At 47.7% G+C, this 24,517-nt stretch overlaps 5 non-coding genes across 5 annotated transcripts; all 5 read right to left on the reverse strand.

Annotated features, from left to right (window-relative positions):
* Positions 1 to 7,911: 7,911 nt before the first annotated feature.
* Positions 7,912 to 21,288, reverse strand: LOC121470618 (uncharacterized). Its single transcript, XR_012057900.1, has 3 exons — positions 20,985 to 21,288; positions 9,893 to 15,875; positions 7,912 to 9,009 (listed from the first exon to the last, which is right to left on the reverse strand). It is a non-coding gene; the product is annotated as an uncharacterized protein (transcript).
* Positions 10,237 to 10,316, reverse strand: MIR2987 (microRNA mir-2987). Its single transcript, NR_048995.1, has one exon. It is a non-coding gene; the product is annotated as a microRNA mir-2987 (primary transcript).
* MIRLET7D (microRNA let-7d) lies at positions 13,530 to 13,621 on the reverse strand. Its single transcript, NR_049059.1, has one exon. It is a non-coding gene; the product is annotated as a microRNA let-7d (primary transcript).
* MIRLET7F (microRNA let-7f) lies at positions 14,525 to 14,616 on the reverse strand. The gene has a single exon (NR_049052.1). It is a non-coding gene; the product is annotated as a microRNA let-7f (primary transcript).
* On the reverse strand, positions 14,930 to 15,019 carry MIRLET7A-3 (microRNA let-7a-3). Its single transcript, NR_049032.2, is given in 1 exon segment — positions 14,930 to 15,019. It is a non-coding gene; the product is annotated as a microRNA let-7a-3 (primary transcript).
* Positions 21,289 to 24,517: the final 3,229 nt, after the last annotated feature.

The following is a 24,517-nucleotide window of genomic DNA, read 5'->3' on the forward strand; positions in this document are numbered from 1 at the left end:
CACTGGGCACTGGGCACTGGGCACTGGGCACTGGCACTCTGAGAGCAGCACCCTGAGCTGTTCTGGCTGGCCAGGCTGGCTGGGTGATGTCCCAGCACGTGTGGCTGGGTGGGACCAGCCTGGACAACAAGGGTGGTGTCCATTCCCCGGCCATGGCAGGGAGGAGTCCTGCAGCCCTGTGTGGAAGGGGTAACAAATAGCATGAGGAAATCATGTGGAGAGGAGGGGAAGCAAACTCATGGCCATGGCAGGAAGGAGAGAAAGGGTGGAGAAAGTGGAATGATGGGGAGGAGGGCACAGAAAGACACGAGTCCACGTTATGTGGTGATGAAGTCTGACCTTGGGCTGAAGCGTATTTACAAATCTGACAATCAAAAGAAAACATTTTGAGACTCTGACTAGATTAATATCTCTATATAACTATAATTAAAATGAGAGAACTCAAACCCTGTCTTTTTCCAAAACAAAAATTCCCTTTTACATCTATTCAAAGATTTGAGATGCACTTTTACAAGGCTGATGTCAAATGTCAATAGAAATGCACGAGGCCATGGTGATATCATGGTGTGAGAGAGTCACGAGCAAAGCATGTAAACTTTATGAAATATTGTCTTTTTTTTTCCCTTCCGTTTTGGCCATTGCCTAAACTAGAACCATAAAATTCATCTTAAAATAGCACTGCTGGTTAAAAAAAAAAAAAAAAAAAGGAAAAGTACTGAACTGGATTTTGTTTTCCAGCCAAGTTTGTCCAAACAGTTTGCTAATAGGACAGCTTTGGGGCAATTCTGGGAACCCTATGAAAGTGGATTGTATTTTATTGCAGATATCAGAGGTCTTATCAATAATCTCCTGTCTCCCTGCAAAGCCGGGAACATTTCCCTATCTACCTGTGCAGCGATAAATATTATGTCCAGATGAAGGGCAAAATAGTCTTGCATTCAAGCTTTCGTTTTAAAGGATGTAAATAGCATTAATTGATTTGCCAAAAATGCCTTCGTGGGAAACACTTGACTGGTGTGACTCCTGGTTTTGGAGAGGTTGCCTGTGCAGACATTTCCAGCACACCTGGTGTCTTCAGCCATGCAGTCACACATCCCCAAACAGCGGCTGTGGGGTGAACACTTCAGGGGTTTGGAACAGCAGCGAGCTCTGGGATGGAGCAGGGTGTGGTAGGACACGAGGGAAATCAAGGGCCTTTCATACATCTGATACAGCTTAAAGAAAGGAGATGCTAAAGTATGTTAGTGAAGGGGAAACTGCAGAATTCAAGGTTAAATGGGAACAGCTAAACATAATTAGAATTCAAAGGGATGAAGGAAGGATGAAAGACAGTGAGATGTCAGGGAGATGCTGTTGGAAGGGAAAACAGAGCAGTGTCCTCCTGGAGATGTGAGGAAAACCAGCCAGCTCACATTTCCTGGGAGAACAGGGGAGCCAGGAGAGAGCCCCAAGTGAGAAATTGCATCAGATGGAGTTGCAGATACGTTTCTTCAGATGCAGCTGGATCTTACAGGTGTGTAGTTGGAAAGGTAATGGTACAGAGGTAGAGAGAATTAATTTTCTGCTGTGTTAAAAGCTCCAGGGGGATAAAAAGCAGTGAAATTCAGTTAGTAGGCCAGAGTCTGGGAGAACAGGATAGACTGGGCTGAAATGAAGCTTGAAAGCAAATGAACAATTTTCAAATTGAGAAAAGGACAGGGAGGAGAGGCTTGCAAACAGAGGAGGAGAGGAAAACTAATTGAATTATCTGGATTAGCAGTGAGCAAAACACACTGCACATGACAATTCACACAGCAGAGGCGAGGAAGAGCAGTGCTAAGAGCAGAATATTGCAGAATGAACCATTTCAGGATGCCTGAGTCCAACAGGGCTGAGCTCAGCTGAAGGAGTGAGGAGACGCCGATGTGAGGAACTGGTTGTGCTGTCACTGCAGAACCTGAGAGCGCCACACAGGAGTGTGTGGGAGTCTGGGAGGAGCAGGGAGAGCCTTGGAGGGGATGGGAGAGGCTGGGCAGGAGCAGGGAGAGCCTTGGATGGAGCATGGAGGGGATGGGAGAGGCTGGGCAGGAGCAGGGAGAGCCTTGGATGGAGCATGGAGGGGATGGGAGAGGCTGGGCAGGAGCAGGGGCTCAGAATCAGCGGAACACGAGGGATCCCCAACCATTTGGTCCATGTCACTCCCGACCCAGAGAGCTCAGAGGAAGGAAGGTGCTGGAAGAGGAGGAGAGCCCAGGTGAGGTGCTGAGACCTGGAGGATGTGCCGGGGCCGGGAGAGCACACGGAGCCCACGAAGGGCCGGGGGAAGAGGGAAAAGGAGGAGGAGGAGGAGGAGGGTGGCACCGGGGGACAGGGCGGAGGGTGGGACCCCGGCGGGACAGGGACACGACCCAGAGGCGGCAGAGGAAGGGATGAGGAGCACGGGGGGCAGAGGATAGGCTTGGCACGGAAAATGGGAGGGCCCGAAGCAGATAAGGGTGCCGGAGCTGCGGGACAGGGCTGAGGTCAGAGGCGGCGGTGCCACAGCCCAGAGCAGCCGCAGCTCTGCCCGCGGCTCCGGCTCCAGCCCCGCGCTGCCCTGAGCAGCGCTGATCATTACACACTCCGCTGCTGCTATTTTGGCCCTGTGACTTCAGATGCTGTAATCTGAGGCTGCCGTGAGCTCAGCCTTGCAGCAAGGATAACTCTGAGGCACAGGGATGCTTTTGGGGGTGACACGTCAGAAAGCTGTTCCCAAGCTCCGTTTGTAATCCTGCCACTCCTCTCATCCATCACCAGGCGAGCACAAAACCGGCGGTGTGCTTCCTGCTGGAGTGTTGGGAATGTTCAAAGGCAAAGTGCACTATTGTTTGATAGCCAATTATTCACTGGCATTGATAAACAGGCTCTGCCCGCGATTACTGATGCAATTACTCACTCTCCTAATTTAGACACAAGGAAAAATTAATTCAAGCTTCCAGTTGATCATTTGTATCTTTGGCTTTTGTAATACACATCACAGTATGCTGAAAACAACTCCACCATAAAGGAAACTGATCTGTCCAAATTGATAAGGTGTTTTACTCCCATTCTGTCACTGAGGGAGGCATGACTGAGTCCAAGCTGAAGGGCTGTGGCTCAAGATGGGTTTTTTTATTCTTTGGAAACATAAAAAAAATTACAATAATTTTGTTAAACCTCAAATTAAAAACAGAAGGGAGGGATGTTACTACAATCAAAGGAAAACTCCATGTACAGCTAAGCAAGCAAATAAGGCAGTAGGATGTTTAAGTGGTTTGACCTCATCCTGCCCTCAGGCCACCCTTCAAGGGCTGATGGACCCAACTCCCAACTCCAGCCAGCAGACATCCAAGACCTTCAGGGGAGGCTGGTGGGGAGAAATCAGACTGTTGGCAACGCAGCTGGAAGTGGAACTGGCTGAGGCACTAAAGCTGTTAACAGGCTCAGTAATGGTGAATTGCAACCATCTACTTATTCCTTCTAATAACTTAGGAGCTGTGAGATGGGAAAGTATCCACATCCCACAGGAGCAGGGAAATTATTTTATTAATTTTCTGATTGTTATTAAAGTTCCTGCACAGGTCACAAAGGGCACAAGGATATTGTGGCCACTGTGAGCACCTGGGAAGGAGCAGCGCCCGGGAAGTGCCTTCTCCAGCTCCTCCGTGGCCATGCTGTGGTTTCACTTTCCTGGCTGCTGGCAGGGGTTCAGCTGCCTGGGAGAGGAGCAGGAGGAGCCTTTCTTTGGCAGGAGGCTGGCAGCACATCCCTGCCCAGCTGCTGCCCGAGGTGAGAAGCGAGGGGCAGGCGATGCCCGCTGCTCCCCGGGCAGCAGCCTGTGCCTCTGCATGAGCACACATCGCTGTGCTTCCCTGTGCCAGCTCCTGCATGCTTGTCCCAGGTGCTGTCACTGCACAGACCTCTCCTGCCCGGCTGCAGGGCACAGCCTGAGGGGCCCCAGGTGGGTTTTCTCACTGAGCTCTCCCCAGGGAAGTGCCCATGCCAGGCAGCATTCCCAGAGGAATGCCAGCACTCTCACTGGGGAGAGGCACAGACAAGGCTGTGGCACCTCTGCTGCTCAAAGCACGCTTGAAGCAGATAACTGGGTGTAAAACTGAAAGGCAGCAAAACTTGTCACCTCCCAGCATCTGTCCCAGCTGACAGCTTGAGAGCTTGGAGCGTTCAGCCCAGGCTGGGCACAAGATTGGCTCAGTCACAAGAATCAGAAGATTGTTTCACTTGATGATCAGAGCTGGGCCTTCACTCACTGTGCTCCAGGGCAGAGATGTGGGATGGGCAGCACTCGTTCTGCCCGGTGGGCAGCCTGGCAGGGGCACTGCCCACCGCGGCTCTGCAGGGGCTGGAGGTGCTGCTGCCCCTGCCCAGCTCTGCTGGAGGCCCAGGCCCCGTCCCCTCGCTGCCAGCATGGCTCTGCCCACCTTTGGGACACCTGAAGCTCCTGGGAGCAGTGTAAGAGCCAGGCAAGCTGAGCCCCACTGCCTCTTCAGGAGGCACTGCTGCTCCTGTGCCCGAGCCGTGCAGGGTGGGCTGGGCAGGAGAGGACACTGCTCTCTGCAGGGGCTGGGAGCGGGCACAGTGCTGCCCACAGGAGCTGCTGGCTCTGAGCTCTGTGCCTGCACGTGGCACAGCGTAGGAAACACACACCAGAGGTGCAGGCAAAAACTGCAGCACCTTGAGATCTGTGGCCCTGGTGTTGGCTTCAGGCGTGTCCAGTCACACTGACCATGATGTTGTAATTGGGCTGATGAGAAAGAAAAAAGAAAACTATCAGAGCTCATCTTATCTGAGACAATCATGCATGCTCAGGAACTGTGTAATTCAGTTGCTCTGCTTAGCCAAAACTTAAAGAGTTTCTAAAGTTTATTTCCTGTCTTTATAGCAACTGTCTGGCCCTTTATTTATTTTCACTGAAAACTACTAGTGTGCTAAAAATAATTTTTGGAGCAATTCTTGTGGCAGATTTTATAACAATCACAGGCTGAAGTCAGAACAGTTGGGAAGTGAAGGATGCCTCCTTGGGCAATCCCTTCTCATGAACTTTCATAATTTTTATTTTTAAGCTTTGTGCTACAGCGTTCCGTGTCCCTCGCCACCGAGAGGAGCTGATGGCTCGCATTGTTGTTACCTTGAAAGGGCAGTTATCACAGCTAATCCACCCTCCAAGGTTTTTCCTCAGGATAATTATTGTTTTGGTGATTCATCTTGCAGACCCTGCCCTTCCTTATTCGCACAAAATATCCTACTCCCTGCAATATTTCTGGGTCAGGCTCGTGCCACACATGTGATTTCCTCTTGGGCATGCCAACAAGACAAGATGGATTTAAAGGTCAGCCAGCGCCAGGCTGGCCACCCTTGGCACTGCCCCAGTGTCACCTGTGGGGAGGGTTTGGGGTTGGATGGGCACAGGGTGGTCAGGTAAAGGTCACTCGTGTGGGGTGGGGGGACAGTGCCTCTGTTGTTGTGCTGGAAAATTTCACTGCTCCAGTCTTCAGTGGAAAACATTATCACCAGCACATCCTGGCATGTCATTTGGCCTCATTTATTATCGTCGAGTGTTGGCTTAATGCTTATGGTGCATTTCTAAGGTACTTAGAGAGGGTTGTGGTTTTTCAAGGAAGCATAACTCATGGAGGACAGGGGAAGGAGAATCTTGAACGTTTCTGGCACCCAAATTTTACTGAACATGAAAAACATAACCTGGGCAGGCTTTAGCATGATCTCTTCGTGGCCCAGAGGCCACAGGGAAGGGATATGCCCGTTGGGCAGGATTAGCTCCTGGGAGAGCTGGGCTCTGCTGCTCCTGCCAGCGTGCTTGTCCAGCTCTGTCCGCACATCCTGCACTCCCCACCTCGGCTCGGAGCAGCCACTTGCCTTGGGTTCCACCTCAGCACACAGAAACAGGATGAAAGCCAGAGATGGCACCAAAAGGTGGGTCAGAAGCTTGGCTTGGGTTTGTTTGGGAGCTTTTCCCCCTGCTTTCACTTTGGTGTTTGCACTAGAGGGGTGGGCTCAGAGCTCACAGCTTGTTCGGCTCTCCCTGATGGCGTGACACAGCCGGAAAGAGGGAGCACCAACACAGGGAGCCAGGAAAACTCCAGGTGGGATGGGATTGCATTGACCACCCTCACCTGGTGAACTGGCAGTGTTTGACGGTCCCCAGGGTAGTACAGCACCGCTCCTGCTGTGACCCTGTCACACACAGGTGGAGCACGACGCCCATGCCAAGCACAGGAGGTCACTTTCGGTATTGAGCATAGCCAGAGCTGACACACACCGAGGTGAAGCTGCCCAGGTACCAGCCCGAGCAGGCTGGGAACAGAGTCTGAGCAGCTCTCCTGCAGCACTGCCTGCCAGCAAACGCTGGAGGCAGGGACAGCCCCAGCCTGCCCTGCTGCCCAGAGGCAGCTCTGGGCTCTTCACGGGCCAGGAGCAGCTCCTGGGGATCTTCCTGACTGATGTAACTGTTTTTAGCACCAAACTGATTTTATATATGATGGTAGTCTCACAAACTCTCCCTGTATGGTACATAGTTATGACCTGTTTCATGAGAAAAAACACAAAATGGAATATTCTAGTGGCTTTTACTTCAAAGAAGTAAACCGTGACCACACTGATTTGTTTTGAAAACTCTCCCAGCAGCCTACACTTACATTTACAGTTTCTTTGGATGTGTAACATCAACAGCTCAGAAAACTGGGGCTGTAGTGGCACAACAGATTCAATCTGCTGCTGCTCCCTTGAGTGTTAAATGCTTTGAATTGGCTTCACCATGTTTAAAATACTGGTTTTTAAAAATTTTCTTTTCCTGGCACAAGAGTTCTGAAGCAACACTTCTGAGAACAGCTACCTGGGCAGGGAAGGCTTCTTCCACTTACTGCCCAAAGTATAAAAATTGCTTTTATTTGGGTAAACAGTGCTGAAACACCAATGTTGTACAGGTACACCTTATAAAGGTTTGCTTGGGATTTTATTATTGTACAAGAAAAATACCCAAACTACCCAAGCAATAACACATCCACTAAATGTGGCCAGTAAATAATCTAAAAATATGAGGGAGGATTATATTCACCATGGTTTAGGCTGTAGAAAATATAGAGTTTGGTTTGGTTACTTGCCTCATTTATAGGTAACTGTTTTCAAAATCCTGGGTTGGAATTGATGGAGTTTTGATGAAGCTCCCAAAAATGCATGTTAGAATAAGCCACCTGTGTACTTTCTGTTAGGTATCAAACCAACACTTCCAAAGCTTTGTATGGAGCTGTCACATGAATTTAATGTGCAAATCCACGTTAAAAGCTTTGCTCACCAAAAGCAGAAATATGGAAACTTAACAAATCACCTCTGGAAAAATGGCATTTGTGAGTTATATTCTCAGAAGACTAAAAATAGAGCTCCATCTGTTTGTTTTCCTTTATGAAGTGGCCAACTGTAACACTCCCTTACCAGCCCTAAAAAAGAATTTACATAAAAGACGGTGACGCAAACCCTTATCTCATGACTGTGTCTCATTAGGTCATCAGTGGTGGGCAAGAAATTACTTCACTTTTAAAGTGTCTTTGCCATCTTCCCTGACCGTGGACCAACTCAAGAAAATATTTTGGGGCATTATCCGCACAGCAACGTGTTACCTTAATAGTGCAAATGTGTCAGTGGAAGCTGCAGTAAAATCGGAGCTGTTGATCACCTGTAAGGCAGCACTGACACAGAAAAACCCTCCCACGGGCAGTCACTAACAGAGCTCAGAGCTGCCCTGGCCAAAGGGCAGCTGGGCTGTTCCCCAGGGAGAGCTCCACAGCTTCAAACCCTGCTAAGCAGAGCTTCTGGGCACCCAGACCTTTCAGCTCTATTTCATCTTGTGTTGTTTTATTTTATTGTGGGAAAAACACTTGTCATGGCTTATCTGTCTGACAATGAACATGTTTGGTGCTGGAAAATGAACATCCAAAGCCGTGCCTGGGCCTCCCCACCCTGACAGGGAACAATTCCTTCCCCATATCCCATCCATCCCTGCCCTCTGTCAGTGGGAGCCATTCCCTGGGTCCTGTCCCTCCATCCCTTGTCCCCAGTCCCTCTCCAGCTCTCCTGGAGCCCCTTTAGGCCCTGGAAGGGCTCTGAGCTCTCCCTGGAGCTTCTCCTCTCCAGGTGAGCACCCCCAGCTCTGCCAGCCTGGCTCCAGGGCAGAGGTGCACATGAGATGTTTTGTTGTCATCTAGTCACAGAATTTTTTCTAAATCTAAAAGCAACATTGGGCTATTTTCTGTTGCAAACTTTGATGGAGAGAGCTGTGTTTGGATTGGAGAGGGATGGCACAGCCATCAGCTCAGTGCTGCTCTCCACTGAGTGGAACACCCTGTTCAGCACTGAATTCACTGATCAGCACTTCTGACTTTTGCTTTCTGGAGATTAACTCCTGAGCACTTGCACTCCCCAGCAGTCACCCTAAAACCAGTAAACAGAGTTCCAGAGCAGCTTAGATTTGGCTGCTGTCAGAGCCGCAGCTCAGTGGAGTCTGAAAATCCCTGGGATGTCCCTTTGTGAGCCACAGTGCCATGAGTGGGCAGAGAAGGCAGAAGGCTTTGTGCACCGCTGGGCTGCATCTGGATCCTGACACGGGCTCGGAGTTCCACAGGAGCACAGTGCTGCTCCTAAAACAAAGGAAAGGGGATCGAGGGAAACTGGGGAGGGTGGGATTGTTGGGGTGTCCTGTGCAGGGCCAGAAGCTGAACTCAATGATCCTTGTGGGTCCCTTCCAACTCAGGATATTCTGTGATTTTTAGTTCCTACATTTTAAGAGCAGTTCGAAGGAAAGCTCATGTGTTGGTCCTGCTTGAAATACAGCACTGAATGGGATTTGAAGGACAAGCAGTTTAGTGGGTATTTTTTCTTTAAGAAGGTAATCTTGGAATTTCTTGGCCCCATTTCAGAATTTCTGCAACACAATGGCGTTCACTGAGTCACGGCAATCCAGTGGGAACACAGGTTTTGCCAGGGCTGAAATGTGAAACAGAAAACAGGTATTTTATTAGGAGCAAAAATTTTATCAGACACCTCAGAAATATACTTTAAATGCTTTGGAGAATTATATGTGGTCTAATTTACTTCACAATGAATAAGCAAACAGCCTGGTTTATGGCAGGTGTCCCTGCCCATGGCAGGGGTGGAAAAAGGTGGGCTTTAAGGTCCTTTCCAACCCAAACATTTCTGGGATTCTGTGATATGGTAATAATTAACTCCTGTATCCCTCAGTGTGCTAATAGCATCTTTCTCTTCATGGCTGGGCTAAGCAGACATGGCCAAGCTCCTCAAAGTAAACATTCTGAAAGCCACCAGTGCCCCAGCAAGGGCCAGCAGCCTCTGCCCTGAGTGGTCCAGGCTGGCACATGGCCCCTGGAAAAGTGCCCAGTGCACTTCTCACATCCACACCTTTCTGCTGCCCACTCAGTCAACAATAAACTTTTCCTAGAGTAGATTAAAAAAAATCTATTAAAAGCTAATAATTATTCTAATAATTTTATCTTAAAATATTTTAATTTATAGTATGTTAATATAAATAAGAATACTTAATAATTAGTATATTAGCTGAGTCTTCTCTTAATATGTTAATTAATGTAATGAGTTAATTGTACACTTTTATTTCAATCAAGTGTTTGGCAAACACCCTCGGGCACATGGTGGGATTCTGGGAGTCTCCCGTGCAAACCCAGGAGCAGGACTCAATAATCCATAGGGGTCCTTTCCAGCTTGGGATATTTAAGATTCTGTGAATTATTCTGAGTTCAAAATTAAATCCTGCCCTGAGATTAAGGGAAGGATTTCCCTTGACTCAGCTGAACCAAGGTTTAAACATGTCTGTTCCTGTCAAAGGACAACTCACCAGAGCTGCTCCTTGGCACTGCACCCACTTCAGCTCTCTGCACATACTTCATTGCACCTGTGTGTGACAGTCAGCTGGAACTTTTACCAGCCTTTAACAAGAATGCGATTTCCTGCCTTTGCATTCCTCAGATACTCGTGTACTCTGCTTCCTGCACACTCCTTAGTTACTCTCAGGCCTCACGTTCCACCTCTTTCACTTCCCTGCAGGTTTTCCCGCTGGTCTGATGAGGTTTGCTCTGGGCTGAGGAAGAGCTGCAGTGCTGTCTGTGCCTCCCGTTCCTGGAGCACAGAGGCGGCTGGGGCAGTGCTGGGCAGCTGATGAAGAACCCACCAGGAATTAGATCAGGCTCTGAGAACAGCCTCAGCCTTGCTCTCTGTAAAACAGACATTGAGGGAAGGCTCTGGCTGCTCTTTCGGCCTAAGTTCAGAGTTTTGTACCAGGACAATAGCTCCAGCAGGCACAGCGTGAGTTGGGACACATTTACTGTTGCAGGAAATTCAAATTATACCTCTCCTTTTCTTCCTTATCCCTCCTCATTTTAGGGAACTACTGCAGAAGCACTTCCAGCTGAGAATCAGGGTCCATGTGTGGCAGCATTTTGGGACACTGGCATTGATTGACCGCTGGTTGCTCCTTTCCCTTCATTCACACAGTTGTTGGGAGGGTACTAAAGGCTGTGTAATACATAAGGTAAGGTACACAGGGAGTAGTAAACTCCCTCACAGAACTGGGACTTCCATGACTTGATCCCTTTCCCTGCTTTTATGTTGTGCTGGGTTTAACTAACCAGCTCAACATCATCTGTATATAGTTTTAATGTCAAAGGAGTATTTTTTCAGAAACATTCTCCTATTTTAGAAAGCACATTTTCAGTTGCCAAAAATACAGTCCTTAGTAGCGTTATGTGGCTTGTAAGAGCTTTATTTTGAAGATTGCTTTAATACAACAGGCTGGAAGAGAACAGTGTCTGATTTTCCAAAGCCTCTTCACTGGAGTGGTTTCAAGTGTCTGAAACAAACCAGCCTGAAAATCCAATTCCACTACAACAAATAGAACAAATCTGATTTCTCATGTTGCAACAACACACACACTGACATGTGATGCCTCCAGTAGCTCCTGCCAGGACTCATCTTTCCAGAACTATGACATTAAATTCACAGCTTCAGCTTGGGGGCTGAAGACCACACCATACTCTGATGGCTCTAGAACTGAGGGATATCTGTTCTTTTGGGAGGCTCAGGTAAAAGCAATAATCTTAGCTGAACTTGTCTCTTGACCAATGTATCTGAGACTTGTCTTCCTCTTTTTCAATGGTTTTTGTATTCCCCTTGCATATATATCAGGTATTTTAGAATTAGTCTTGTAAAGCAAAAACCTGTCTGCACCGATGAGAGTCCAGCTTGCTGCTGACCTGGGGACAGATCAAGAAGGGCTTTGTGGGCATAAAGATGTTACAGAATATTTCAGGTTGGAAAAGGCCTTTTGATAGAATCCAACCATTAACCCAGCACTGCTAGTATGTACTATCCCATCCATCCCTGCCCTCTGGCAGTGGAAGCCATTCCCTGTGTCCTGTCCCTCCATCCCTTGTCCCCAGTCCCTCTCCAGCTCTCCTGGAGCCCCTTTAGGCCCTGGAAGGGCTCTGAGCTCTCCCTGGAGCTTCTCCTCTCCAGGTGAACATTCCCAGCTCTTCCAGCCTGGCTCCAGAGGGGCTCCAGCCCTGGGAACTGGTCCAGTGCTCTGGACTCTCTCCTGCAGCTCTACATCCCTCCTATATTGGAGATCCCTGAACTGGACACAGCAGAGGGAAATTCTTGTCTGCCATGCCCCAAATTCTCAACAAAAGAATTTTTAATGCACCAATTTCCCCTACCATGACCATGGCATGAGCACCCAGAGGCCCTCTGCAAGCACAGTTCGTGAGCAGTAATTTCTCTCCCAGAAAAAGCCTAACAGGTCTCAGGTTTCACACTACAGGGGGAATTCAGAGCACACCTTTCTGCATGGAAGCACACACACACAAATTGCTCTCCTGGGATGTGGATCTGGGCTGGGGCTGTGTATTCTATTTTTGGAGCAATACTGGAATGTTTCCAAGACCACCATGACACAATCACTGCACTATGGGTGGTAAACAAGTCCCCAGTGCTGCTGCAGCCCTTCCTGCACTGCTTGCTGTGCATTCTTTCACCACTGCCTGCATTAGAAGGGCTCTTGTCATGCACCTTATCCATGCACCCCTCAGAATACACCCATGAGAAAGGCAAACCAACCATGAGCCCCACTGCGCAGCTCCCGTCCACTGGGTGGAATCCAGACAGATCACAGAAACAATCTGGTGAGACAAGACTGCTGAACCAGCTGCAGTAGGTAGCAATGATTTAAACCTTTTGTAAGCATACCACTTATATCTGTAAAATGTTAGGTGTATTAAAGCTTTTAAGGCATTTGGTCCTGCCAAATTCAAACTCACTGGTGTCTGAGCCTTACCTGTAGATAACTTACCAGCTGCGATTATGTTAAGACTAGTCAAGATTTTTATGCAGCAATTTAAACTCATGGTCAGAAACCAGGTCTGGAATATGCAGAGCTCCTGCACATTCAGCAGTAAATAGATGTTTCCTACCCAAGAAGTGAAGTCTTGTACCAAAGATCTTAAACAAAAGTTAATACTAAAATAATTAACACTATAATTAGAGTGTTGGAATTATAGTGAAGACTAAATATGGCCTTGAGTTTATTTCAATGTGGGCACTGCTTTTTCCTTTAAAATTCACGTCTTAATTTAGGAGAAAGTAAAGGCAATTCACTATCAGTTGCACAAAATGCTGTATTTTATTAACTAAATCAAAAAAGTACAGTTAAATTCACACAATATAAGCAATATAAGCAATACCTAACATGTTTATAAGCTAGTTCTGTGTCTGGATTGCAATTTAAATGGTGGCAGGTGTGAGCACAGCACATTAATGCTGCAAGGTGCTTAGAACTGACATCACAGTATCCCACAGAACAGTGCCCAGCCCTACCAGAACTACTGCTGTGGTGCACTGCAATTACATCACAAAACGTGGACTGATTTTTAACAATTCCATGAGAAACCACGCCACCATTTTTAACTGGAAATTTCCTCCCTGCAGCGCTGTAAATAACGCACCGAGAGCTTGTTCACTCTGAGTGCCATGCCTGGTGAGAAAGCACCAGCTTTCAGGGGAGCTGGAATCTGATACTTTTGGGGAAGGAAAACTGGAGTTTTTCCACTTGAAATGCATCAAGCCAAAGGAAGGTATATTTCAGCTCCCTGTGAGCACACAGTTACCAGTACCTTGATGTTCAGAAACTCACACCTCTACCCTAGCCTCAGGGGCCTCCAGCTCACTCTGGAAGGAGTGCCTTCCCAGCACAGCCTCTTACTTACCACAGCCCAGTGTCCCCAAAGTGGCACGTGCAGCCCCAATGTCACCATGCTGCATTCCAGCCAGCATTCCTACACTTCCATTGGGGACCAAATCTGCCGAGACACAGTTTTCATTAAGCCTCAGCAGCCTTAGAAATACCTTGTCCTTTCTCTCCATGTCCCAGAGCTGCAGAGGTTTGCAGGCTGGAGCCCAAAAGGTCCTGGTGTTATAATAAAGCCCTAAGAAAGGCAGCAGGTTGTATAGTTACCTCCTTCTGAGCAAAATCCCTGCCCTAAAACTATGCAACCTACTACCTCTTCCTAGGAGCCCCACGCTTCCTCTGTGCAGTTCTTCACTCTCTGCAGGACTTTAGCTCCCCAGCTGCTCTGCTCTTCTGCCCTGGCTGGGCACACACTCCGAGGTGACACTGTCAGCACTGACAAACAGGGGCTCACTGCCTGTAACACTCACCAATCGCTCCATTTTCACTCTGCCTAAGCTGAGCTTCCCGTCCCAAAAAGCATTTATTTCCGTGGGGTTTTTTGTTACTACAGCAAGCTGCTTGCTGGGCATGCTAGCACAGAACCAGTTACAGACTGGGTACACCAAGCACAGTAGGACGAAAGAGAATGCAATAAACTTCAGAAGTCTTTTTACAGAAACAATACCACCTCAGAGAAAAGTTCTGGCTCTTGGATGCTCAAACTCCATAGCTTCACACCCCCCGCAGAAAGGTGAGAGGTCAGTTTTGGCCCAAACTGGCCAACACTTAAATTTTGCATTGGATCTGGAAAAGCTGCAGAAAAACATGTAGACTTATTAATAAAGGGTCATTTTAAGTCTTCCCTCCAACTTCTACCAAGCAGTTGGGAGTCACAGAGTTTTAATGCATTATGGAAATTGGGGTGCCAGAAGAGTTTAAATCACAATGCACAAGCTTGAGCTCCCTGTATTTTACGTTCTCCTAATTGGCTTAGAGTAACTTTCCTCTGTGGAGTGTTCTACCCTCTACCTAAGCATGGGCATTTTCCATTCCCAGCCAGTACTGTGCCACTCACCTTGAGAGAAAAGTTATGTTAAGTCAAGGATATCCTGTGGGGGTTGCACCATTCACACTGTCAGTCCTGTGCATTCTGGCACTGCTGCTTTCCAAGCCTGAATTCATCTCGTTTCACTCAATGAATGTTTTTAGCCCAGGACTGGCTGCAAGGGAGCGCAGTTTGTTTTACTCCTCAGGGAAGGCAATAGATTGTATAGTTATCTCCTGAACAGGGTAAAATAACTACCCTACAACTATACAATCTACTACCTCACTCTGACAGAGAAGCAAGGGCTCAGCAGCCAACCTCAGTTTCATTCTGAAGGACGCTTGATCCAACACCCCAACAACTGGAATTTGTATTTGATTGCCCCACCATACACATACAGGAATAATCTATTCTTAACTTTTTAGTCATTAGGGCAGAAAAATTAATGCAGAATGAAACCTAGCTTTTCCAAGAACTAGAAAAATCTAAGCACAATTCCCATAGCTATTACACAAGTATTTTGTCCTGTCATAAGCATTACAAGTACAGAAGTTCAGCAAAATCTGACATTGAGCTTAAAACTGAGGAGCTTCCATTGTTGATTATCTGCTGCTTTAGGAAAGACAGTAGATTGTATAGTTATCTCCCAGTGGTGGGTATGACCCTAAAACTATACAACCTACTACCTCATCCCACAGCGCAGGCATCTTCAGAGCTGGGGCAGGATTGCTGCTTCAGTCAAGACAAGTCAGGCTAGCTGCAGACGGCATTTTTAACACTCACCATAGAAAAAGCCTTTCCCTTGCTCCCCCTAGTCACAGAAGGAAGTTATTTTTAAAATAAGGTTTCCTAATTTCCAAATTTTACCAGTTGCCTGGGTCTTAAGTAAGCAAGCTGTAGCAGTCTCATAGCAACTACAGTAATTAAACTTCTGTTGAATTACCAGTCACGTTCCACAGGTGTCACTTCTCACCTGAAATCAGAAGAAAAGTCTATCAGCAACACTGTAGGCAGACACACATTTCTTCCTCTTTAGAACTTAAAAATAATGTAATCTACGACCACAGCTACATGACTGACTTATACAGATCAGGAGGAGGCCCTAATATTTGTAAACCTGATTAAAAAAATATTATTACATATAGTGACCTTTTCACCTATTGCACCAATAGCTAAAAGAAAAAAAAAAAAAAAACCAACAAAAAAACCCCAAACAAACCCATGCACTGTCCCAAATACTGCTTGGAGCTTTTTCTGCTAGTCTTAAATTATATTACACCTTGTGCACAGGAATTCTTTTATTAGAAATAAAACTCAGTAAGATTATGGGCTCTATCCTGACATTTAGTTGTTAAACTGCCTTACCAAAAGGCCACTGAAAATACATGCTTTCCCATCAGAAAGAAGTCCGAGTTTCTCCCCTGATGTAACTTTAAAGCCAATTTCCACATTAACACAGCTCAACATCATCTTTGAATACTGAAATGAAAACACTTGCCAGACAGATGTGTGACTCAGAATTCCCTTTGTAGCAAGGACAGCTTGAGAACAGGACTGGAAAGGAAAATGATTGTTTGTCCAGGTAGTGTATACAATAGCTGAAAACGTTTAGAGAAAAGCAGTTTTTAAAACATTAAATACATTTTACTAGTACTCGATCCCAGTCGCAGCCTGCTGCTTTCAGCCCACTCTGCAAACAAAGCCTGCACAGAACAAGAGCACCCTCATGCCCGCTGGTGTCCTTGCCAAGCACACAGCGCGTGATCCCGTGCACTCACACAAAGGGATGACGTTATTCCTTGGACAGACACAAAATCAAATTACTTTCCAGCCCCCTCAGTGCCTTATTACAGAATCCTTTATACAAACAGTGATGACAAATTTGGGTGAATCAACCTTAAAATCTCACTTGTAACTGGTATAAATCCAGTTGCAAGTTATAAATGCATGTGTGCTTTTGCTAACTTACACATTTACCAGAAAATAAACTTCAGCTTGGATACAAGCACTTGGTCCTGATGCCCAAAGCAGGAATAAATCAGAACAGCTCTGGGCCAGAGTCAAACCTTTATAGAGCACTGGCTCCCATCACATCCTTTTAAATCAGTTCTGGCAGAGCTGACATTCAGCAGTGAAGCTGACATTGCTTTCAGCTCTCTGCTCCTGCACCCAGCCTTCAGCAGCTGAGCAGAATCCCTGTGAATTCCCATTGTTCAGGGGGAGAGGCAGCCTGGCCTACAGCTGAGCTGCACAGCACCGACTCTGCACCTTCAGTTGGACAGTGACCCCAGGAGTTAATAAAGTCCCATGTTCAGTGTCTGAGGCTGATAGCTCTGTGGTGTACTGAAAATGTTCGAAGCACGTTGAAAACCTGGATCTGGGCGTTACACACTTGTTTAAATGTTATAAAATGTAAGGCAATGCTTCTCCATTTCTTTTTAAAATTAAGCCTGAAAGACATAAGGATTACAATAAACCTAGAAATAGATCTGTTTCATTTCTCCACCTTTAGACAAAGCTTAGCTGCAAACCTAACCAACCTGACATGTATCAAGCAATTTTTATTTTTAGTATTCTGCTCTACATTAATCCTGCATTTTGGGGCATTTTTAATTTGTGGTTTATTTCTAACAGCCTTTCCAAGCTGCATCACCTAGGCTGCCATGTTTTTGGACAGGTGAGATCTGCCAGGTGCCCTTGGGGACCCCCGTTTCTCTCACACCATGCACCAGGAGGTTCTGGCACTCACAGCAGCAGGGAAGCCTGACAAATTATCTGGCTGGCACAGCCTCTACTGAGCTGGTGTGTTCTCATCCCCAGTGAATCCAGAGCTGCAGAAGCTCCCTGCTGCTGATGTCACCACGCTGCTGCTGTCACAGCAGTGCAGCACAGGAGTTCAGGGTCATGCACCTGCAACGTTCACTCTTTCAGCACAACACATTATGAGAGACAAGCTTGAACACAATCCCCGACTCATCTGCTTTCCCTGTTAAAAAAGCCAGGTTCCCAAGTGCTTTTCCTTCCAGCACGTGTTTAAAATCCCCAGAGCAGTGCAAGGGGACAAAGTGACTCCAACTGTGGAGCTGGACAATCTCAGCAGCCCCAAGTCCCAGTGCTGCAGGTCTGGCTGCACAGCTCCCACCACACGATGGAGCTCCTGGATTTACACAACAGCTCCAACACCATTTCCTCAGTGTTACCCCTGGATTCCAGCAGCAATCCCTGCACTGAAGCCACACTTCCTGAATCCCAGGAGCTTGCTGAGTTACAGTGTACTGCCTTCTCCAGCTGTGCCGAGCATCCCAAGCTCCTGCCTCAGATGTGCCCATTCCATGGGGTTTTTGTGTGACTGAGGTGCACAACAGGAAGAAAAGGAGCAGCATAATTAATATAATAAGATATCTAATATATAATAACTAATAAATATAATTAATATAAACTTAATTATTCCTGATACTGCTTCCCCTCACTGCACTCACCCACCCCTGCACTGCCTGTCATCACATGCAACAGGCACACCTCAGCCCCTCTTCCCAAAACAAGCTCAGGAAAATCAGATGCTGATTGATACAAAAGTCTCAGCATAAACTACAAGTGCTTCCTCTTGCATATTCAGTTTTGGATTGTACCTTCCTTTGTCTTAATAATGTGCTAATCTGAAGGTAACATCTCCTAGCTCAAGCCCAGGCACCTTTTTTTCCCCTACTCAGACCCAAAATTGAAACATTTAATATTTCCTTTTGCACCTGCCAGGACACTGAGCAGCAAGACACTGGAGCAAGAGTAAATCACACCAGAAATCTGCTCTAAACTGGGAAATTGTACTGAGGAGAAAAGGAGAACAAGTAGTTCCAGCACATAGAAATGCAAAGATGCGTTCTTGGGCAGCACCACAGCCCGCACACCCAGGAACACGTGTCCACAATGATATTTTTTGGAATTTTTTACACAATATTAAGATTAATAGCACTGACTGCTACCAATAATGCCTTTATCTACTGCCTCAATTGGAAATACAGGGTTGGTTTTTTTTTCCAAAAATCTCTACCCCACTTGCATTTAATTAACACAGAGCACTCTGGCTTTAAGAAATTATCACAAGATATTACTCTTGTGCTACATTTTCAATTAGTGTGCTTGGTTTCAATTTATTTTTCTAACCATGCAGTTATAGATGGAATATAATGGAATATAAATATCCAGAAACTGTGGCCTGAGAGAAACAGAAAGTCAGCACTGCCCACTCAAGCACAGAATGAAGCCTATCTCCTGTGGAAAAGTAAAGTCTGTGAGCACTATTAATGATTTCTGCTATGAACACAGAACACAAATCCTGGCATCTCTCCCCACACACACATGATTTTACAGCAATAGTACTAACCTCTCCCCATCCAAGTGGTGCATGTGCCACAGCACTGCACAGTGCTGCTAGAAACCTCAGGAAGGCCTGAGAATGCCGACACCAAAATGGTCACATATTCTACTCCTCTTTGAGTACTCCTCTCTCAGAACACAGAGAGAGATCTTTATAAATAAATAAATGTACACTTCAGCCTCAAACATTACAAAGGCCTCAATGACCTTCTCAAAAGAAATCATCAGTTTGGTTATCTTGCCCTGCTTCAAACATAAATGTGTGTGTGCATACACACACACACACATATATATATATATATGTATATATATTAAATACACAACTGTGTATTTATTCACTAGATTTATGTCTCCTAGAACATGCTAGGAGCAAGTAGGCTTCTTCTGCAAAAAGTTCACATATGATAACAATTACACAAATTCAGCAAGAAAGTTAGTGCACAAAAAATATTTCAGATTACTGTGTTATGTTATTAACTGGCAATATAAACAGACATCTATTACCCTAAGTCCTGGGAGCCTTTCACTATTTGCAAATGAACTGATGTTTTCCACCACTTAAAACAGAGGACAATAGAGAAGACAATTATCAAAATGAAAAGTGAAGTAAAGATACCACTCATTGCAGTGGGAGGACAAAGCAAGAGAACTCATGTTTTAGCTAAACTTCCTTCTGACTAAGGAAGCACTAAATCTCCAGTATTAGCATGCAAAATAATTTCTTAGCATGACCTATGTGATCTGAGGTTGCACATAAGATACACAGAGTACAACCTGGGAAAAACTCAGTGAAAAAAATCACAGCCAGCAATTGTCTATTAAAAATATCACAATACAGCTATTTACTAGGTCCCTCTTCATGAAGCTAACTATCATAGGGCAAAAAAGGCTTCAAAACCATTATTGCATGTTGACTGCAGCAAGTTTCAACCATCACTGCAAAAAACTTCTTGGGAGTTCAGACTATTTAACACCTGAGTGTTGCCGTGAACTGAACTGGTCAAATTTGACAACAGAAGCCACAACAGCAAATAACTGTTTGGTGAGGCTCCTGGCAGCTGGGGATGTTTGATGATGCCCTGTTTCTTAAATATTATTTAAGTTATTGCTTTTGAAGGGACAGATTGATTTTCCCCAAAATTCTCTGATGGATTCAATTTGCCCCACTGCTGCTATTGAGCATTGTTCCTGTGTACAATTTGCATGGGAGCAATTTTTCCCTGCCAATTAAGCACTTCAGTCACAAAACTGCCCATGCAGAGCAGTACAGATCGAGAGCAGCAGCAACAAGGTGGGACAGGCACATAACTAAACAAGGATTATCCCAACCTTGATCATCAGGTTGAGTTTTCACTCCTGAAATAAATCACAGAATTGTTAAGGTTGGAAGGGACCTCTGGAAACCAACCAGTCCAATCCCCTGCCAAGGCAGGGTCACTCAGAGCAGGTGACACAAGAATACATCCAAGTGGGTTTGGAATGTCTCCAGAGAGGAGTCTGGAGAGGTCTCCACACCCTCCCTGGGCAACCTCTTTCAGTGTTCTGCCACTATCACGGAAAGCTGTAATATAAAATCATAAAAACACTATTTGATGGGGTAACACTTTCATCTAAAACTGACTGAGGCATGCCAGAATAAAGTCACCAGCTGCAGCATGCCAGAGCTGGACCCTGCTCTGTGTCACTGCCAGCCCTGCAAGAGAACCACACGTGCCGATTCCTGAGCTGGACCGGGGGCTGAGCTGCCCACGCCAAAGCAAGAGGCACTCCTGCAGCGCCCAGAGGCAGCCAGAGCTCCGGGCAGAAGCTGCAGGTACGTGTGACACCAGGGCGCTGCCGCTCAGGTGTGCAGCCCGCCCCGCCAGGCCCCGGCGGCGATGTGCCCGTGTCACCCGCACGCCGCCGGGCAGGGCCGCGCTCCCGACCCGCGGGGAACCGGCGGCGATGTGCCCGTGTCACCCGCACGCCGCCGGGCAGGGCCGCGCTCCCGACCCGCGGGGACCCGGCGGGAGCGGCCGGGGCCACGGGCCCGGGAGGGCGCAGCCCCAGCCAGGGAATGGTGCTCGCCACCAACCACAGCCCCGAGCAGCCTCCGTGCCCCTGACAGGGGCTGGGCCGCCAAGGCACTTCCACCTACTTCCTAAGGGGTTTTCTTCACCTTCCGCCCCTCGGTCCGAGCTCTGCCCCGCCGCCGCTCTCTCGGGGCCCGGGCAGGGCCGAGCCCCCCCCAGCCCCGGGACCAGGAGGGCTCCCCCGGCCAAGGTCCCCCCGGCCCCGGCAGTGACGTACCTGGCGCCGACGGCTCCCGGGGGCGGCACTTCCGGACCTTCCCGTGAGCCTGGAGGAGAGCGGGGGAGAACGAGGGGAAAAGGCATCGATGAGGGGAATAAGGACAATGAACCGGGCCCGCGGCAAAGGCGGCGGAGAGGCCGGGCCAAGGCCCCGCACCCGCCCGTACGGGCCCTTCCGCTCGGTCCCTCCGCCTGCACCCTCCCCCCGGCGCGCCCCGACCCCGCGGCCGCTCCCGCGCCCCCCGGCCCCGCCCGGCCCCGCCGTCCCGGTACTTGCGGGACCCGGATGAGATCGCGGCCGCTGCGGCCGCCGCTCCCGCGGCACCACGGGAAGGGCGCCGCGCCCCGCCCGCCGCAGCCGCCGCCCGCCCGTCCATCACCCGCCGCTTCCCGCGCCCATTGGCTGTGGGGCCGCGAGGTCCCGCCCCCGCGCGGGACTGTGACTCTTCATTGGTCAGCAATCTACAGGGCTCCGCCCCCTCCGCCATTTATTTCGGGCGCGTTCCACAGCGGTCTCGTAATGGCGCCCCCGGCGGCCGCGGGCCGCGCCCGCTTTTCCCCGCCTGCACCTCGGCCCTGCCCTGCCGGGCGTGGGACGCCGCCGCCCTGCCCTGCCCAGCCCAGCCCTGCCCTGCCCTTCCCTTCCCTGGCGGGGTGAATCGTCCTGGCCGTGTGTGCCCCGCGGCCCAGCCCGCCTCGCGCCCCTCGGGCGTTGGGGGCGGCATTGGCACCAGCACAGGGCTCGGGCTTTGGCCTGCCCGCGGCCCATCGCACGGAACCGTGGAGTCCTCAGGGGTGAAAGAGCCCGTTAATGTCACCCAGCGCTGACTCTGTGACCCCAAAGCACCCAGCGCCACACCGGCCACCTTTGGCACGCCTCAGGGATGGTGACTCCACCGCTGCGCTGAGCAGCCCCTCCAATGCCCGACCACCTGAACAGTGAAAACATTTTTCTAATATCTCATCTGAATCTCCTGTCTCAGGTCAAAGCCATTTCCTGTGATCCTCTCGCTGCAGGCACAACACCACCTCACTAGGGTCCAAGTAACCTTTTCTGGTTGTATTCCTGAATGATTTTTGTAACCTTTGGGGATGCAGAGGGTCTGCAGGGAGCATCAGAGCCTTTCAGAGGAGAAGTCTTTCAGCTCCTTAGTGTGTCTGCAATATCACACTCATCAGGACTCATACAATCTCAGAAAGAGAAATGCTGTGTTTAAAATCGAACTTCAAACATAGCATTCATTTTCCATGTCTCTTAATTTTCACAAGATTTTTGGGATAGGTCTTGATTCTAATAAATAAAAGTATTGGCTATAATATTCAATATAATATTTATAATTATAATATATAACTATATAAATAATTCTATCCTGTGTCAAATATTGAAGTAAACAAAACTGTGAGTGCACAATGTATTCTTGTCAGAATTTTTTCTTTTGAGAAATTTTTGAGAACATAAGACAATTTTCTTTTGAGAACATAAGACAATTGTGGGCCTCCTCTGTTCTGAAACCAATTGAAGACAAGGAATGGGAGTTCTACCAAGGGTTCATTTGTCATACTGGCATTGAAAAGGTAGAAAGGTCAGAACGAGGAAGACTTCATTGACTTCCTCATTGAAAGGGACTCCCATGAAAGGGACACCGACCCATTTCAAGGAACAAACTATACCTGCTTAAATAGTTTTTGAAATGATTAGCATACGAAGCGAGGAATGGGATGTACCAAAATTATGAATACATACTTGTATTTTGTGTATTCAATACTTGTATGGATAAAAAGGCTCTGTAATCACCTGGAACGTGCGGTGTGTATTTGGGAGCGATCCCGCACGCTGCCCAGTGTCGAATAAACATACACTTTCTGACTTTAAACTGTTAGAGAGTTTTTGTCCATCACAGTTGGATATCGATACTAGATCAATATCCATATTTTTTTAATAAATCAGCTCAGAAAAGGGAAGATGTGTCTCCTTTCGGTCATAATTTTGGAATAAACTTCTGTATCTTAATGTTATTTATTTTTTTATTATAATAACTTTGATACATAAAGACTTTGTGAGGTATTGATCAACACCTATGATTTCTAATAAATACATTTTTTTACTTAGTAGGCAGCTGGCACTTATAGGATGGCAAGTGTGCAGATTTCTAAAATGAAAAGAGATAGAGAAAAATTCATAGCAAGTTTGTTTTCTGCATGTTCTTTAAAGATTTGGGATCTTCTGTCTGTTCTTCTAGGTACAGATTTATTCAAGCTCAAATTTACATCTCTCCAGTGAGCCTTCAATTAGACTATTTGATAACAAGCTAACAGGTTCCTCCGTTCCTCAACTAAATGATCTGCAAAGTAAATAATAAGTAAAATGGTTTGAGTAATGCAGGAGCACCTTATTTCTCTGATAATTCAGTATAAGGTAGGAAAACATTTTGCTGTAAGGCTCGAGTAGTTATCAAGACAGTACTATTTGGGGGCTGCTTTTAGCCAGGGGTATAGAAACCACATAAGTCATCCCTCGTCTATTTTCAAATACATCATGTGATGGATAGCAGCTAGGAAATTAGAGTGAATAGATTAATGACTGAAAGAAAACCAGTACCTGGACAGGTTTAATCATGAATAGCTGGATGAGGCTGCCTGTGTCCACACACACTGATCAGACATTGCTTTTGGGGATGACAAGGCTTGTTATCATGTCAATCATGCCCCAAAAACCAGTACTGAGCACACAGTGTTGTGTGACAGGGCTGGTGCTGCCTACAATCGAGGGATTCACCAACTGAGTTGAATTTTGGACTTGACAATGCTATTGCATGTAGAACCATGAAATGTCTCATTTAATGTCACATTTGTCCAATGCCATATAACGCAGTTCTTGTAAAAAAAAACCAAAAGCACCAAAAAAAAAAACAAACCCCAAAAGAAACCCCCAAAGATTGAAAGATTGGATGCAGCTGCCTGGCAGGACATGCTCTCCTCAGTGGGTGGGCACCTCTTGAGATCCATCCCACACAATCCTGCCCCAGCCTGAATGTCACAGCAGGCTGAGGTCACAGCAGGCTGAGGTCACAGCGGGCTCTGGGGTGACAGCAGGCTGAGGTCACAGCAGGCTCTGAGGTCACAGAGGTCCCAGGGCCCCGTGGTTCCAGAGCACCACAACGCCCGAGCAGGCAGTCCTTGAGCACAACTGCTGCGGCAGCAGCGGCGGTGGCAGCAGTGGTGCTGACATTGGGACAGTGGTGGCAGACGTGGTGCTGACACTGGGACAGTGGTGGCAGGACAGTGGTGGCAGCAAGAGCGGCGGGACTGGCACAGGACAAGGCACCATGGCCCTTGCTCTGCGCCCCCTCCTCCTGCTCCTCCTGGCCGTGGCCCTGCCTGCCAGGGCTGCCCAGGCTGCTCCAGTGCAAGGGCAGGGAGCAGGTGAGCCTCAGCCTGGCTGCCCTTTCCCGGGACAGCGCTCCTGCTCCCCGGGAAGCGCTGGGGATGGTTTTCCCGTGGGCTTTAGGGAGGGTTTCCTCTGTGGGAGGG

This window comes from Taeniopygia guttata, chromosome 12 (genome assembly GCF_048771995.1).
Source record: "Taeniopygia guttata chromosome 12, bTaeGut7.mat, whole genome shotgun sequence".
In the NCBI taxonomy this organism is placed as follows: domain Eukaryota; kingdom Metazoa; phylum Chordata; class Aves; order Passeriformes; family Estrildidae; genus Taeniopygia; species Taeniopygia guttata.